General features: G+C 43.7%; 1 protein-coding gene across 2 annotated transcripts in view; it reads left to right on the forward strand.

The window, feature by feature from the left end:
• Positions 1-6697, forward strand: part of RPAP2 (RNA polymerase II associated protein 2) — a 48890-nt gene extending 42193 nt beyond the window's left edge. For both annotated transcript variants that reach the window (XR_008432233.1, XR_008432234.1), the window contains exons 14-16: positions 1565-1736; positions 5958-6082; positions 6227-6697. The gene's annotated coding sequence lies outside the window, so the exon portion shown is untranslated. The remainder of the gene's footprint in view (positions 1-1564; positions 1737-5957; positions 6083-6226) is intronic.
• Positions 6698-13442: the final 6745 nt, after the last annotated feature.

Genomic DNA, 13442 nt, shown 5'->3' on the forward strand with positions numbered 1-13442 from the left:
AAATGTCCATCAAACTTAATTATTCCCAAGAGTCTTGAGAATACAGGGGATAAAGCTGCAATCCCAACATTTCCTTCTGCTCTCAAAAGGGCAGTAGTTTTACTGCTTAAAAGCTTTTTTGAGTACTGAAGAGTACATTTTTTTTCCTGAACTGTGGGCTCTCAGTACGTTTTTTTAAAAAATAGATACTTTTGCTGTTTAAGAGCCTCGGCTTATTATAAAATTTCACAACTAGAAATGTAGTTAAAGTGTTTGTTCCTTATTAAGATAATTAAGAGCATTTGAAAACTTGAAAAATAAGTGATTTTACAGATACCACATTAGCCCTCTACAGCTTTGGGTCATATATATGTCATCTCTGCTAAGTATTCATTTCTAAGATACTCCCAAGCTCTGCTTTTTTATCCTCTGAACATCTGATGCTTCTTGTTATTCTTCTATAACCACAGATGTGCCCTCTTCAAAAAACTCACAATCTCACAATGCTAAACTGACAAGCTGAGTGTCAAACCACACACCCCAAGCAGCCCTGAAGAAAAACAGAATCACGCTTGAAGCAAAACAGAATAAATCACACAAATTGTTTCCAAAGAATGAATCTGAAACATTGCAAACTCTGCACAGGCATTGTTTCCTATGAATGCAAATGCCATTTTTATGCTCGCTTACTCTATAAGCATAGACTGTTCTCCAAAGGACATATTAATTTGAACAACTTTTTATTTCCTTGCTAAGTTTTCTCTCTCTCTGAGCTGAACTGGAGCCTTGCTGTGGGACCGAGCTGGGTCTCCTTTCTGCCGAAAAGCAGCATGGGTGTGCCGGCTGAGGGTGAGCGAGGCCACTGCACTGGGAACTGTGGTTTGTGCAGCACGGAGCCGCTCTGCACCGCGGCCTGAGAGGCTGCCTGGGAGCACACCGAGAGCTGCCTCTGGCTGAGAGCCGGGCCAGAAGCGCTCTGGGCACAGCGCAGTGAAGCCATTTGTCCAGCTCTCCATGGCCAGGCTGTAGCAGGACCCCACCGCTCTTTCAGCTGTAGTGCCTCTGCAAGCCATCCCTTCTCCCACGGCCAGGGCCCATGTGGGACGAGACTAAGTCCACAATGCTGTAGTGCTAAGGCATCAAATCAGTATAATTTGGCTTGGCAGTAATGCCATAACTTATCTAAAAGGTTTTATGATATTGTCCTGTAAAGAATGAAGGGATCTTTCTTAGATAATCAAGACCTGCTAGCTGTTTTCCTAAACTGTCAAGCACACTTTACAGCATGTTATCTCCTTCTCCCTACAGTTCAAAATTTGTCACAGTATTAAAAAAATAAAATATAATTTAAAAGTGTAGCTACAAACATTTACCTGCCTGCCTTGAAGGCTCTGTCAATATCTAACTGTAAGTAGTGCTGTTGTGTAGACTTCACTGAAAGAAACTCTTTTTTCTAATCTGGTGATTTGAAGGTGAAACACTGACCTCCAGATTGCTTATCTATGTAGGAGTAATGCTGGATTCTGGGTTACATAATTTATATTTTAAGGGTTTGAGTCAAAAGTTAGTTTTCTTTTTTTCCTAGTTCATCTCTATCTGATAACCTTGAATACAAGATAGATGACGCCTGAAGCAAAGCTGATAAAGTCACCAGTGCTAAGAAGCACAAGAGAGAGGGGAATGGAAGCACAACAGCATAGATACATATCTTCACATCCTTATTTCCTTTACAAATGGAGGAAGGAAGTTCCCTGCAGGTTAGCCAAAGAGTATCCGCTCTTACTGTCTAAGTACAATCTCTAAGAGCCACAGGTTCTTAAAAATACTGAATGCAGAATTTCACAGATAGTACTCCATAAATAATACTCTGTACATTTTGCTTCTGAAAAACTTCTACTAAAAATTCACAACTGGGTATAAAGCCAGAGTTACGGACGGTCACCCCACCCTGTTTCATATCTCTACTCTGTTTCTGTCCCCTCTTCTTCCAAATCCTTCCTATTCTTCCCATCCCAGCGCATAGCCATTCCTTCCCACTGTACCACTTCACTAATTCCAACAGTTAGCACTCATCCTCCTGCCTGCTCCCCGTGTATTGCTGTAAAGATCCCACCCAACAGTCATATTCCCCAGCAGGAGACCCCTGGGCTTCCCACCCGTCCCTCTGGCTCTGTGCACCCCAGGAAGGAATGGCTCTGTCCAGCCTTGCGCCTCCCGCCTCCCATGCGCACACGGACTCGCTGTGGGGAGCCTGCTGCAGGGCTCCTTCCCTCAACACAGGACAGCAAACGGGCCTGCTCTCCCCTTGCTCCTCCAAAGTGTGGCCTTGGTTTGGTGCCCATGTCCACAGGTGCTGCTCTGCAGCTGGGAGGGCCCCATGGGCCATATGACTTGTGCACAGACAAAAGTACTCATATAAAGAGTCTTACAATAGCAGCTATAGATTATTATGAAAGCTGTCTCTAAAACAGGCACGAATCACCCAACAGATACAGCAGTACTCCTGTGCAGAGATGATTAAGGATTTTTATGCAACTTCTTTAATCAGAAGAGGCATAGTTGGTTGAAAATGAAACCTCTGCAGGAAAAGGTTGGTTTTGATTAATTTCTCAACTTGAAAAAGTGTCCAAATTGTCAGTGTGTTTCACTTTGACATTTCTAAACATACAGAGAAGGAAAGAAAGAGAAGAAAATCAAGTTTCAAGTCACTTTTCATTTTAAGATAGGTTAAATTTCAGTATAATGAACTAGTGCAGTAACAGCATTGTTCAGAATCTCTTGCTCCATAAGAATCCCCATATAACAGCCCCTGTATCTCTATAGGCTGTTATCTATCAAGGGCATTTACCCTTCATAATGCAACCTCAGGGGAATTTTTTTTTTACTAAAAAAAGATATGTATTCCTAGTTTTAATTAATTGTTGTAAGAAGTTGGTTTTTTTCGGAACTTTGACCAGGATTACAAATTCACCACTGAAGATGGATCAAACTGATCAGTGACTTCACAGGATCATGCTTATTTTTATTTGCTGGTTTTTTTTGTCTGAGCTAATGGTCTCCTTGTGGAATGTTTACCTGCATTGAGGTGAGCTCTTTACCATTAGCAGTCTCCTTTAGAATGATTATCAATTGGCTGTTGGAGTGTCAATTTCAAAGCATTTTTCAAAGATGCTAAACCCCTTTTCACAGAAAAAGAAAGTGAAAGGGGAGTGGAGTGACTCATCCAGGCACATGGACTATGTCACCTGTAGAGCCAGAAACATACTCTGAGCTCCTGGTACCCACACTCATGTCCTGGGCATTAATACAGCTTGTACCAAAACTGATAGCAGGCATCCCACCATGTTGCAAAGGAACATCCCCTTCTGGTGGAACATGCATTTGAAATTCAAAATAGATTTGCTTTTTGGCAATACATGTGGTAATGCCTCCCTTACTCTTTTGCCTAACCCTTCACAGAGCTGAAGAAAAATAAAAGTCCATTGATCGAATTTTTCCATATCAGTTGCTTTGCATTGATGTTGCTGATACTGTAAACTTGGCTGCACACCAAACAGAAAGGTTACAGCTGAACTGGGTCAGATTTTCATAAGTAATCACCACCAGATTTGGGTCATATCTGTAGATACAGCCACTGCAACCTTTAGACTCAGTTTTGAAAATGATTAAGTATGTTGAGGCCAAGCATTTTAAAATAAGAGACTAAAAGCAGACCATTTGCTCTGGCCTCAAAAGTGAATGCTGAGCTCTTTGAGGAATCTGGGCTACTCCATCCACCTTTTGTATTTATAACCATTCTGCCCATCAAAGAAGACAAGGCTACAGATGTAAGGGGAGCTGATGGCTGGGACAGAGCTACACATCAGAAGTTTGAGAGCTTGAGATCCTCTAGCTCAGAGCTGCTCATTGAGGCCACCTAACAGTAAATGGCTCTCAGGGAGAAGATAATGTGGCCACTTAGGGAAAATGGACTGTTCTTGGCTATACAAGAAAGAAAGTAGGATGGACTAGACCAAATAATGTTACTTTTTAAGAGTCTTGCAAAACCAAAGTGTGTTTGAAAGCAGCAGTGAACTTCAGTATGTTTGCAGTAGTAAAAGAGGGTATGAGAAATGGTCCAAGGAAGCCTAAGCCACATGGTTAACTACTAGTACAACCCAGTAGTTCTGGTTATTACGAATGACAAAGCAAGAAATAAATGCATGGGGATTGGGCATGAGTGGAAGCTGTTATTACAAACTAGTAAGATTGCAAATCCTGAGTTTCTTCTATCAGGCAGTCCTACTAAAAATTAACCCTTCTATTAGGGAGAACAAAAATAACAGCTATGCACATTAAGTGTATGGTTGAATGACTGAATCTCAGAGTAGAATCCAGTAGTAAATGGGGCTATGAGCAAAGATTGTACATAGTTCTTGGTTCATGGTGGGTTGGTTTGGGGCAGCTGTTGGAGGTATTTTCTTTTAATCCAGGCCATCTGTGTAGAGGCACTTTTCATGCAATGAATTCCATCAGCACAACAGCCGAGGTACCTACAGTGTGTCTGTGACAGTAAACCAACAGCTGGTACTGAACTTGCCTGGGATTAACAATTGTTCAGAGAGGGGGTGAGGAAGGGCCAGCACCAGGTGCTGTGTGGAAACTTCAGCAGAGGTTTAGTGAAGAAAAGCAGGATGTCAACAGAGGTTTGACACAGGAGGGAGATGAGCTCACAGTGAGGAGAAAGGGTGTGGGGAAGAAGCTGTCATGTTAAAAATCTGTGCCAGTAGAATTGGCAGATAACATTAGAGCACATGGAGCTGTAGGGTGATAAGAAGGGCAGGTCAGTGTTACAGAGTGACCTGATTCACACAGTCACAAAATGTGTTTTAATACAACCAAATGCAAGAGAACCCATCTGGGAGAAAAGAAAAATCTCCTGTGGCAGGGTGAGAATCTGCCTCTGAAAGCAATGATGAATACAGAGTATGAAGTCAGGCTGGATAGCTGAATGCTCAGCACAAAAGTGTAGTTTTATTTTTAGCATCTGCATCTATGTATCAATGTTATGTACTGCTTATCAGTGTACAGATGTTTCTTTAAGTACAGTAGTAATTATAAACAGGAGAACCACCACAAAATCTGCACAAGCATCACAGACCTGTGAAACCATTGCAGACCTAAATCATGTTGCAGATGTTGAAACACAGCATTGTGTGGGAGTTAACTCTTTCCACATTAACGTTATTCAATCACAGTGGCCCATTTTCACACAGCTTGCTCAACTTCAGAAAGTTTGCACAAAGGTTAAGGTTTGACATTTCGAGACAGAATGGCTTAGTCTTCTATCTTCTAGTGAGAACTACAATAAATAATCAATTATAGAAGAGAAACAGACTCTTACTGCATCCCTTTCAGTGGAGGCACTGAAAACATGGTTTTTTGACACAAATGCTTATTCTGAGGTCTTCATTACCAGGATTTCCAGTAAAATAGCCGTAGGCAAGAAAGCACTTCATCTGACTGTTATATTAGGCTTCCTGAAACCCCATGTAGGTGCAATTCTGAGTGAAGGCACAAGAAAATGTCCTTACACTTCTAAATGGACTAACAGAATTATACTTCTATCAATATGTAAGGTTGTGATTAAGTCCTACCTAAGGGGTAGTCCTGTAGCGTGTTACAATGATTTTTTTTATAACCAGTGTGATTTCTGTTCGTTTATGCAAAGCATGCCTCTAAGAATGAAAGAGATTGAGATGGGGCATAACATCCTGTCACAGCAGCATAATTCATGACTGCACTCAGAAATCACTTTTCTCTTTAGATTTAGGTATTAGTTCAGAAATTACTTCTAGAAAGCAATACTCTCAGCCATTCAGTTCTACATATCTCTAATTAAATGTTTAGCTAATTACTACTGCACATCTGTTATTTCTGCAGTAGTGGGTAAATACAGCACAATATTTTCAGTGTTATTACCATCACTGTATCTGTAGGTGTTGGCCCACTTCGTAATCAGAACCTACCCTTCACACTTGGTGTTTTGAGGCTGTGGAAGGAGGAGGACTCTGGAGGTTGCCTGACTGCTCTCACCTGTGTCTCCTGGATGCAAGGAACCAAAGTAAGGGAATTAAGGGAATTTAGCTGCAGAGCCCTTGAAAGTCTCCACCAAACCTGCCTGAATTGTGTCTTCACAGCTTGCAGTAGGAGTTGCACGTTGGACAGAGGTAAAATTCCAATACTAAACCCAAGATGTTTGCTACAGGCTTAATCCCAGTGTCCAAGAGCAATGAAAGGGCAGCAGAGGTACCAAACTGATATCTGTCACCAACATGGCAGGAGTCAAAAGACCTCTGGTCTATGTGCCAGTCCCAAGTCAGTAGCTGAAGCTGGCTGCACAGCAATTCCCTGGTAAGTAGCTGAGCCACTGCTTTGCTCAAGTAAACCCAGTGATGTTATCCAGACACCACTCACAGGCATGCAGGTACAACAAGCATGAGGTAGAGGCAATTGGCAGGAAAGGAAAAGTCCATACTCCCTTGTTTGCCCAGGTATAGGTCTCATTTCCTTGTCACACACCTTGAGGTGAAGAGACAAAAATGCCCATCTCAGAAGAGCAGCTTGAGAGGGATGAACTCTTTCAGATGCTTTTAGTCCTCTTGGGGAAAAGCAATTTTGCAGGTACCCAGCAAACAGAAGTGTGGAGTAGGGAAGATGTCCCACCCAAGGTGCCATGAGAGGGAACTGCAGCTTCCTAAGGAGGAGGGCACAGAGCGAGAGTGACATTTGCCCAACATCTCCTTCTCAAAGATGGCTGAACTACAGGGAGTGCCTGTAAACCCAAGCAAACAGCAACATAACAGGTCAAGCACTGACATAAGAGACTTCAATTTTGTTGACAGTTACAGGCAAATGAAGGCAGGGACCACAGCACCAACTCTTATGCAACATTTAAACACAGTGTTTCCCATATGCTTATAACATACAGCAATTGCCACATTGAACAGCAATTGAACAAGTTCTCTTAGGTCATAATGACTGCTAAGTCACCCAAAATCTAAAAAAAAAAAAAAAAAAAAAAGCACTACGCAATTCTGCTTTTTTAAATGCAACAAAAAGATCAAAAAAGAGGCATTTGAAATAAATACCTGCTACAAAATAGGAGACAACTTGTCAAACCCTTCTCTGTGTGTTCTGCTAGTTGGAGCAACCCACACCTCAAACCACAGAGCAGTCAGGCAGGGTGTAATCCCATTGCAAGGAGGCTTCTGTCACACAGAACCTCCCCTCTCCACTAAGGCTGGGTCTGACCAGGAATGTGTTCATCCTTCACCCCTGGTTTCTGAGGATTTACTGTTTTGTTACAGCACTGGGTATGCCACTTCCAGTTTAATGCAATGAATTTCAGGCTGACCACAATCAGGTGTGCAGCTACTTAGCAGGAGTTCTTTCTCCAGGAAGGTTTAAGAGTAGCCCTTAGTGTCATGTTAGTCCCTGGCCTCGAGGAAGAACAAAGTGAAAAACAGATGCTGCCATAAGCACAAAGACCAAATGTGCTGAGCCACACAGAATTGCAGTGGAAGTACTGAAGATAAGAGTAACACCCACTGACCCGGCCTTTCCAGCAGCCAGCAGTGACCAGGAAATGACCCTTTTCCCTCCAGCAGACTGATCATTGCCAAATTTAGTCTGCAGAGATGCCCCACCAGCACCAGTGAGACTCTTGCAGTACCAACTAGATGCAATCCATGCATCATTGACTGAGTTACAGAGCTGAAACAGCTTCAGTTCTGTTTAGAGCACAGACCACTCACATTTACACTAAATATGACATATTAAATGTAGGTCATCCAACAGTCAGGTTCCCATTCTTTAATTTCAGTTAGAGTAAGACAAATCTGTCACATGTGAGTCAGCTTCTAAATGTTCTTGGAGCAGTGGGAGTTTGCTATAGAACTATGTAAATACCAAAAAAGAAACTGAAGATTTGACCTTTGTTTACCCAAGCGAGTCTCAAGTAACCAAAAGGCATGTCAGATTTTAATAGCATTTCTAGGATTGATTCAGCTCTGACAGGCCAACTTCCACAACTTGATGGCAAGTACAGCACATCTGTCAGCAGGAAGCCTACACAGAGACTGCAGAGGCACCTGGAACCCACAAGTTACACAAAATAAACACTTTGGTGCAAAAATCTGAAACAGGAGCAGAGCCAGCATGATAGAATGCACTGATTTATTCACCGCCTTTACTCTAGTGAGGAGCCCTCCTGCAAATGTCTCCATTGCATCTGGCTCTCCCAGGGGAATGCCCAGAGGGCTGCATGAGCAGTGCCAGTCCTCCAGCAGCACCAGTGATGAGTCAAGCCCTGTCTGCACAAGTGCATGGGGGCCAGTCTTCAGGGGGGCCAATTAGCCACAAGCACCATCAGCACAGGAGCAGTGCTGTCAAGACACCCCATCACAAATGTAAGCCCAAGACAAATCCTCAACCAGGGCACTTTTACCTTTAGTCAGTCACAGCTTCATGGCCGTTTTTGTAATACCTTGGGCAAATATTGACTCGCATCCAACAGACTGAAAATATTTGGTTTGCACCAGATGTGGTGCGTATGTATCTTTGAAACATTAGCTAAAGGAGTGATTTGGGAAAGTAAAAATTGTAGGTGGATGTGTTTACTTTGCAAGGTTGTTCACAATGTGCCCAGATGCCAGAAGTGCGTGTGGAGGTTTCACCCACAGGAAGAAAGCCAGCTGTAAGTGCCACGATGCACAGTCAAACTGTGCCTGCACGTGCATTCCTGCGCCTGCAGCTCACCACATGATAGAGGAAGGGCTGAGGATCACTCGTGAGACGTTAACGGGTCCAAGTATTCCTGCTCTGAACACAACCTGAAAAGGTCTGTTAGCTATTGAACAATTACTGAACATATTGCTGCAGGCCACAGCCTCCAAAGTTCTTGGCATGTAGTGTTGGGGCTGTTTTCTGCAAGAACTTGAGCACTATTTCCATGGCCCACAGCTGACAGCAGCTTTGGAAGTGCAGACATTGTTCCAAGGTGAGGGAAGGTAACTGCCCACTCCTCTCCCATTTTTCTCTTTCTCCAGCTATTTAGGAATTAGAGTTCCAGTAAAAAACACGCATCAAAAGTACACATCTAAGCAGATAAACACCTTTTGTTAGAAGGCTGAAAGCAAAAGGAAGGTAGTTTGATTGGTTTAAATAGTAGAAACAGCCACTCAACAGTGACATTAAATTACTTCAGTTTTCAATTCTTTGGTCCCTCCCTGTCCCGACTGTCAATTTCTCATGTGCATCTACTCTCTCATGCTAAAAATCATCGGTCAGGTGCAGCTTTGGCAGTCACAGAGATTGCTTATGGAAACTGGGGGAGGGAGGGAAAGCACTTCAGCACTATTCAGTAACCTATGCCTATTCCTAATATCCAATATTTTCATTTTGGGAATTGATGCGCATTCATTTTGGGGGCCTTTCAGAAGGAACACGAGTTCTTGGTAGTAACAAGTTTCAGAAGGAAAAGAGGTTCTTTTCTGTATTTACCAAGTATAGAAGAAAAGAAAAACCACCGAATTTTATTTGTTACATTTGCAGGAAGAACAGTATATTTACAGGAAAAACACTAGTGAAATATTTGTTTGCTGGACCACTCAGGGCCAAACTCAATTGGTAGAATTTTGTACAGAACAGAATTAATCTTTTGGGACTGGAAATTCATAGTAATGCCCTTTAACTACCTCTCTTAAAATAATTGAATTGGCAGCACATCCCAGACAGCACTTGAGAACTACAAGAGTTAACATTTTGCTGAGTCTTTTTCCACAAGTGAATCTTTTCATCAGATACACAACACCTGACACCTGGGGCTCTTATACCCTCTGAACAGTCAACAGATTTTGCCCAGAGCAAGAAAAACCAGCAAGCCACATACTGATCCACACATACACACACCTCTAATGCATTGCCTCCCAACCCCACTGGAAATTCAGGGGTGTTGGTACTTTCCTGGTCATGAAGGACCACTACAGCACCCAACCTATCCTTCCAGACAGCTTACCTACAGGCTTACTGTGAATCTCTGCAGAAAACTAACCCTGAAAACTGCTTAGGCACTAAGCTTGCAATTCATCTGATAACACTGAGCTGCAGGAACATCGCACCTCCCAAAAGGGGAGTTACAAATTGGTTTCAACATCATGATCAGTTAAACCAGCACTAGGAAAAAGATGAATCTTTAGCCATATGTTTCCTTGAAAATATTCCAAGTTCATTACCAGAGGCCAAGACGCTTCACAGTAACCACAGGTTCAGGAACTAAGGTTATTTTAAAGGAGCCCTAGAAAGACACTTCTCTGTACTCATGGTAAGGTAGTTTAGCTCAGACCTCAGTGTCACAGCAGCATGCAAAGCCTCCTAATGCAGCAGTAAATCTAGAAAGGCCATTTGAGGTTTCTCCCTGCCGAGGAAACTCTTTAAACATGTTACAGTCAATATGCCTCATACCTGGAGGCTTCTGAGCCATCATCCCCACCATCCACGGACAGGGCTAGGAGCTCCCTCCCCAGCTAATTATTGACAGTCCAGCATGCTCTTAGCTCTGCGAGTCTGAGTGAGTTCAGCCTAGGTTTCCTTCCTCCAGATCACAGCATGCATTTGAGTACTCCATCTCCCAAGTCAAATTCAGGTTCTAGTCCCCCTTCAAGGTGTTTGAGAGTTTCCTTTGGAGGAATCAAATCTGTCCAGCACCACCTCATGAATCTTTAGCCTGACCTTTCTGGCTGTGGCTGCCCAGAGCCTGGATGTGCCCGAGGCACTTGCTGCACACACATTTTCTCTCAGTATTGTGGTGGAGTTTCCTCTCCCTCTTTGGCAACCACTGTTACAACATAAAACTGAGCACCACTGTTAGAAAGACGTGCAATTGCCCTATTTTAAATTTCTCTTTCAAGTTTATAGGACTGCAAACACACACAAGGAGTCTCTGGCAGGTCTCTGTATGCCATGGACACATGGACTTAAACACAATCTCGTCTGGCCCATGACTTTCTTATACTGATGGCATCTTCCCTGATCCCTCTGCTCCCCTGCCCTGGCCAGCCTATACATAGGGGCAGTTTAGTTTATTTCTGTCTAACAGATGTGAGTTTCAGTCCTCAGGGCATCATATAAAATTAAGTCAGATTGTCAGTCCCATGAACAAAGCTTTGTCAGAGCTAACAATGAAAACCTGCTAATCGACAGATGAGGAATTGGGCTCATTTACACTTGTTTAAGCTGACAAAATATTTTATTATATTGTAGAAAACATAAAACCTCTCAAAAGCATGGCTGGCCAGCTGTGGTGTCAAGGTAATCAGATATTTTATCACATCCCTGGCTACTGTGGGCTGTGCTAAAAGGGCACTTTAGCTCCTTTAGCCCATAAACCCAATTTCAGTTACCACCCTTTATTGTCAATATACGTAAGAGCAGCTCGCTGGAATAAAGGGATTGAATAGGAAACAGAGCACCCAAACCACGGGCCAGGAGCAGGGCTGCACCATCACAGGCCTCTGTTTGCCATGCCCTGGCCTGCCTGGGGGCCCACATGCAGGAGCCAGCTCTTGGCAAGATTGACTGCCACCAGCTCTCACACATGGGTGACACTCCCCTCCTCACAGCATGGGGGGCCAGGAAAATGCACTGCCCTGAGTCACCCTCCAGCAGCAGCAGAGAACAGGCACAGCAATGTCTGCAGCCCAGCCAGAGAAAGAGGAGAAGCAGCTTTTTGGGTAGCAAGCAAGGCCTGGTATTTTTTGGATTCTATGTTGGTGAGGAAAATGAAGCATGGGGAAACAATTTTTTATCATTGTTGACAGGTTTTTTTACCCTTTTTGCCTTCCCTGCAAAACAAAGCCCACCAGAGCTTCAGGACTGCCAGGTCTCTGGCCAAGAGGCACTGGTACCACCATTGGTACCACCATTGGAGACTGATTCACATGCCAGTACTTGTGCTGTCAGGGAGCTTCAGTGATTGTCAGCTGAATTCCCACCACACAGCTAACAGGAAGGGAGATTGGAGAGAAGGCAATAACAACCTAGGAGACTCTCACTAGCACTCACTAGCAGTACCGAAGACACCCTCACTGTAACACATGCTGCACATCCAGTCATGCTGCTTAACTGCAGCATTTCCCCTGATTCAGATGAACAGTGGCAGAACCCAACTCAGCTGGTGCAGTTGTCTTTTTGTGTTACTCTTTACTTTATGGGACTCGTAGGATCCAACAGTTTCTGGCTGAGAACCACACCTCCTTATACTTGCATTTTGTAGAAAGCATCTTTGCTCTCCAGCCACTACTGGGATCTAAAATCCAGGAGTCCTTAACCTAGTCAAACCATCACTATAAAGGCTGTGGCAGTCTTCTCTAACATACAGACGTTCACAGAAAAAAATTGCTCAAACATGAGATTTCAGCAACCGAACATACAGAGGAACAAAACAGACATCCAAATGGCAAGTGGAAAGAGCCACAGTTAAAAACTAAACCACAGCAGTCTCAGAAGAGAGAAGTAACAGTCAAGCATCTCCCCTTCTGCAATTATTTGGTGCCTAGCAGTTTGAGGCACTTCACACTTAAGCAGGCACATGCTCTTCCATGGCTCCATGTCTTCCTGGAGTATGATGAATGATGTGAAAGGTTTCAGACAGATGTATTTAGAATTTAGGGGAAAGTAAGAGAGGACAGAGCTCACCCCACTTGCATAAAACCCCTTCCTCCCATAAATGCAACCGTTCTTTTCCATCCCTGCAAGGGTCTGTGACGCAACTTGGGTTGGGGAAACTGGGAAGGAAGCACCCGCTGGAAGATCACCCCCCTCGCCTGGGATGAAGGGAGAGGTGGCAAACGGCCTCACCACCTCAACTGGCCACAGAAATCAATCCAAAGATTGCCAAATGCCTGTAAGGAACAACAGCAGTGAGCCCTGCCAGAGCCAGGCCCAGCTGACAAATGAGCAGGCAGAGAGCAAGCCTACCTGGCTTAGTAGAGGAGCTCACAAGCAAAACACCTCAGCCATGGTGGAAATATCACACAGGAAGGAGACTCTTCTCAATTGCCATTAATGTTAATTTAAGCTACTGAAAACACAAATAATTCCAAAACCAACTGACAGCAAATATATGGAGTACACAGCAGAGCTCAGCAAAGGTCAGGCCCCTGCAGCACAAAACCCAGCACAAGCACACAGGAAGACCCAGCTCTTTGCTCTCAGAGCTCGAGGTGACAGCACCCTGACTCACACTCACTATTACTCAGTGTGAGCAAGAGCATCCTGGTCCAGAAGGTCCGAGCTCCCTGACTGCAGGTTTGCAATAAGGATGTCTACCTGCAACCATCATTCCTGCAGCACCTCAAAGAGTTAGAACAGCTACATAAAGAGGATCAAGAATATTTTTCACCCATTCCCTTTTTGGGTCTTAC

The sequence above is a fragment of the Vidua chalybeata genome, chromosome 9 (genome assembly GCF_026979565.1).
Source record: "Vidua chalybeata isolate OUT-0048 chromosome 9, bVidCha1 merged haplotype, whole genome shotgun sequence".
Taxonomy (NCBI): Eukaryota; Metazoa; Chordata; class Aves; order Passeriformes; family Viduidae; genus Vidua; species Vidua chalybeata.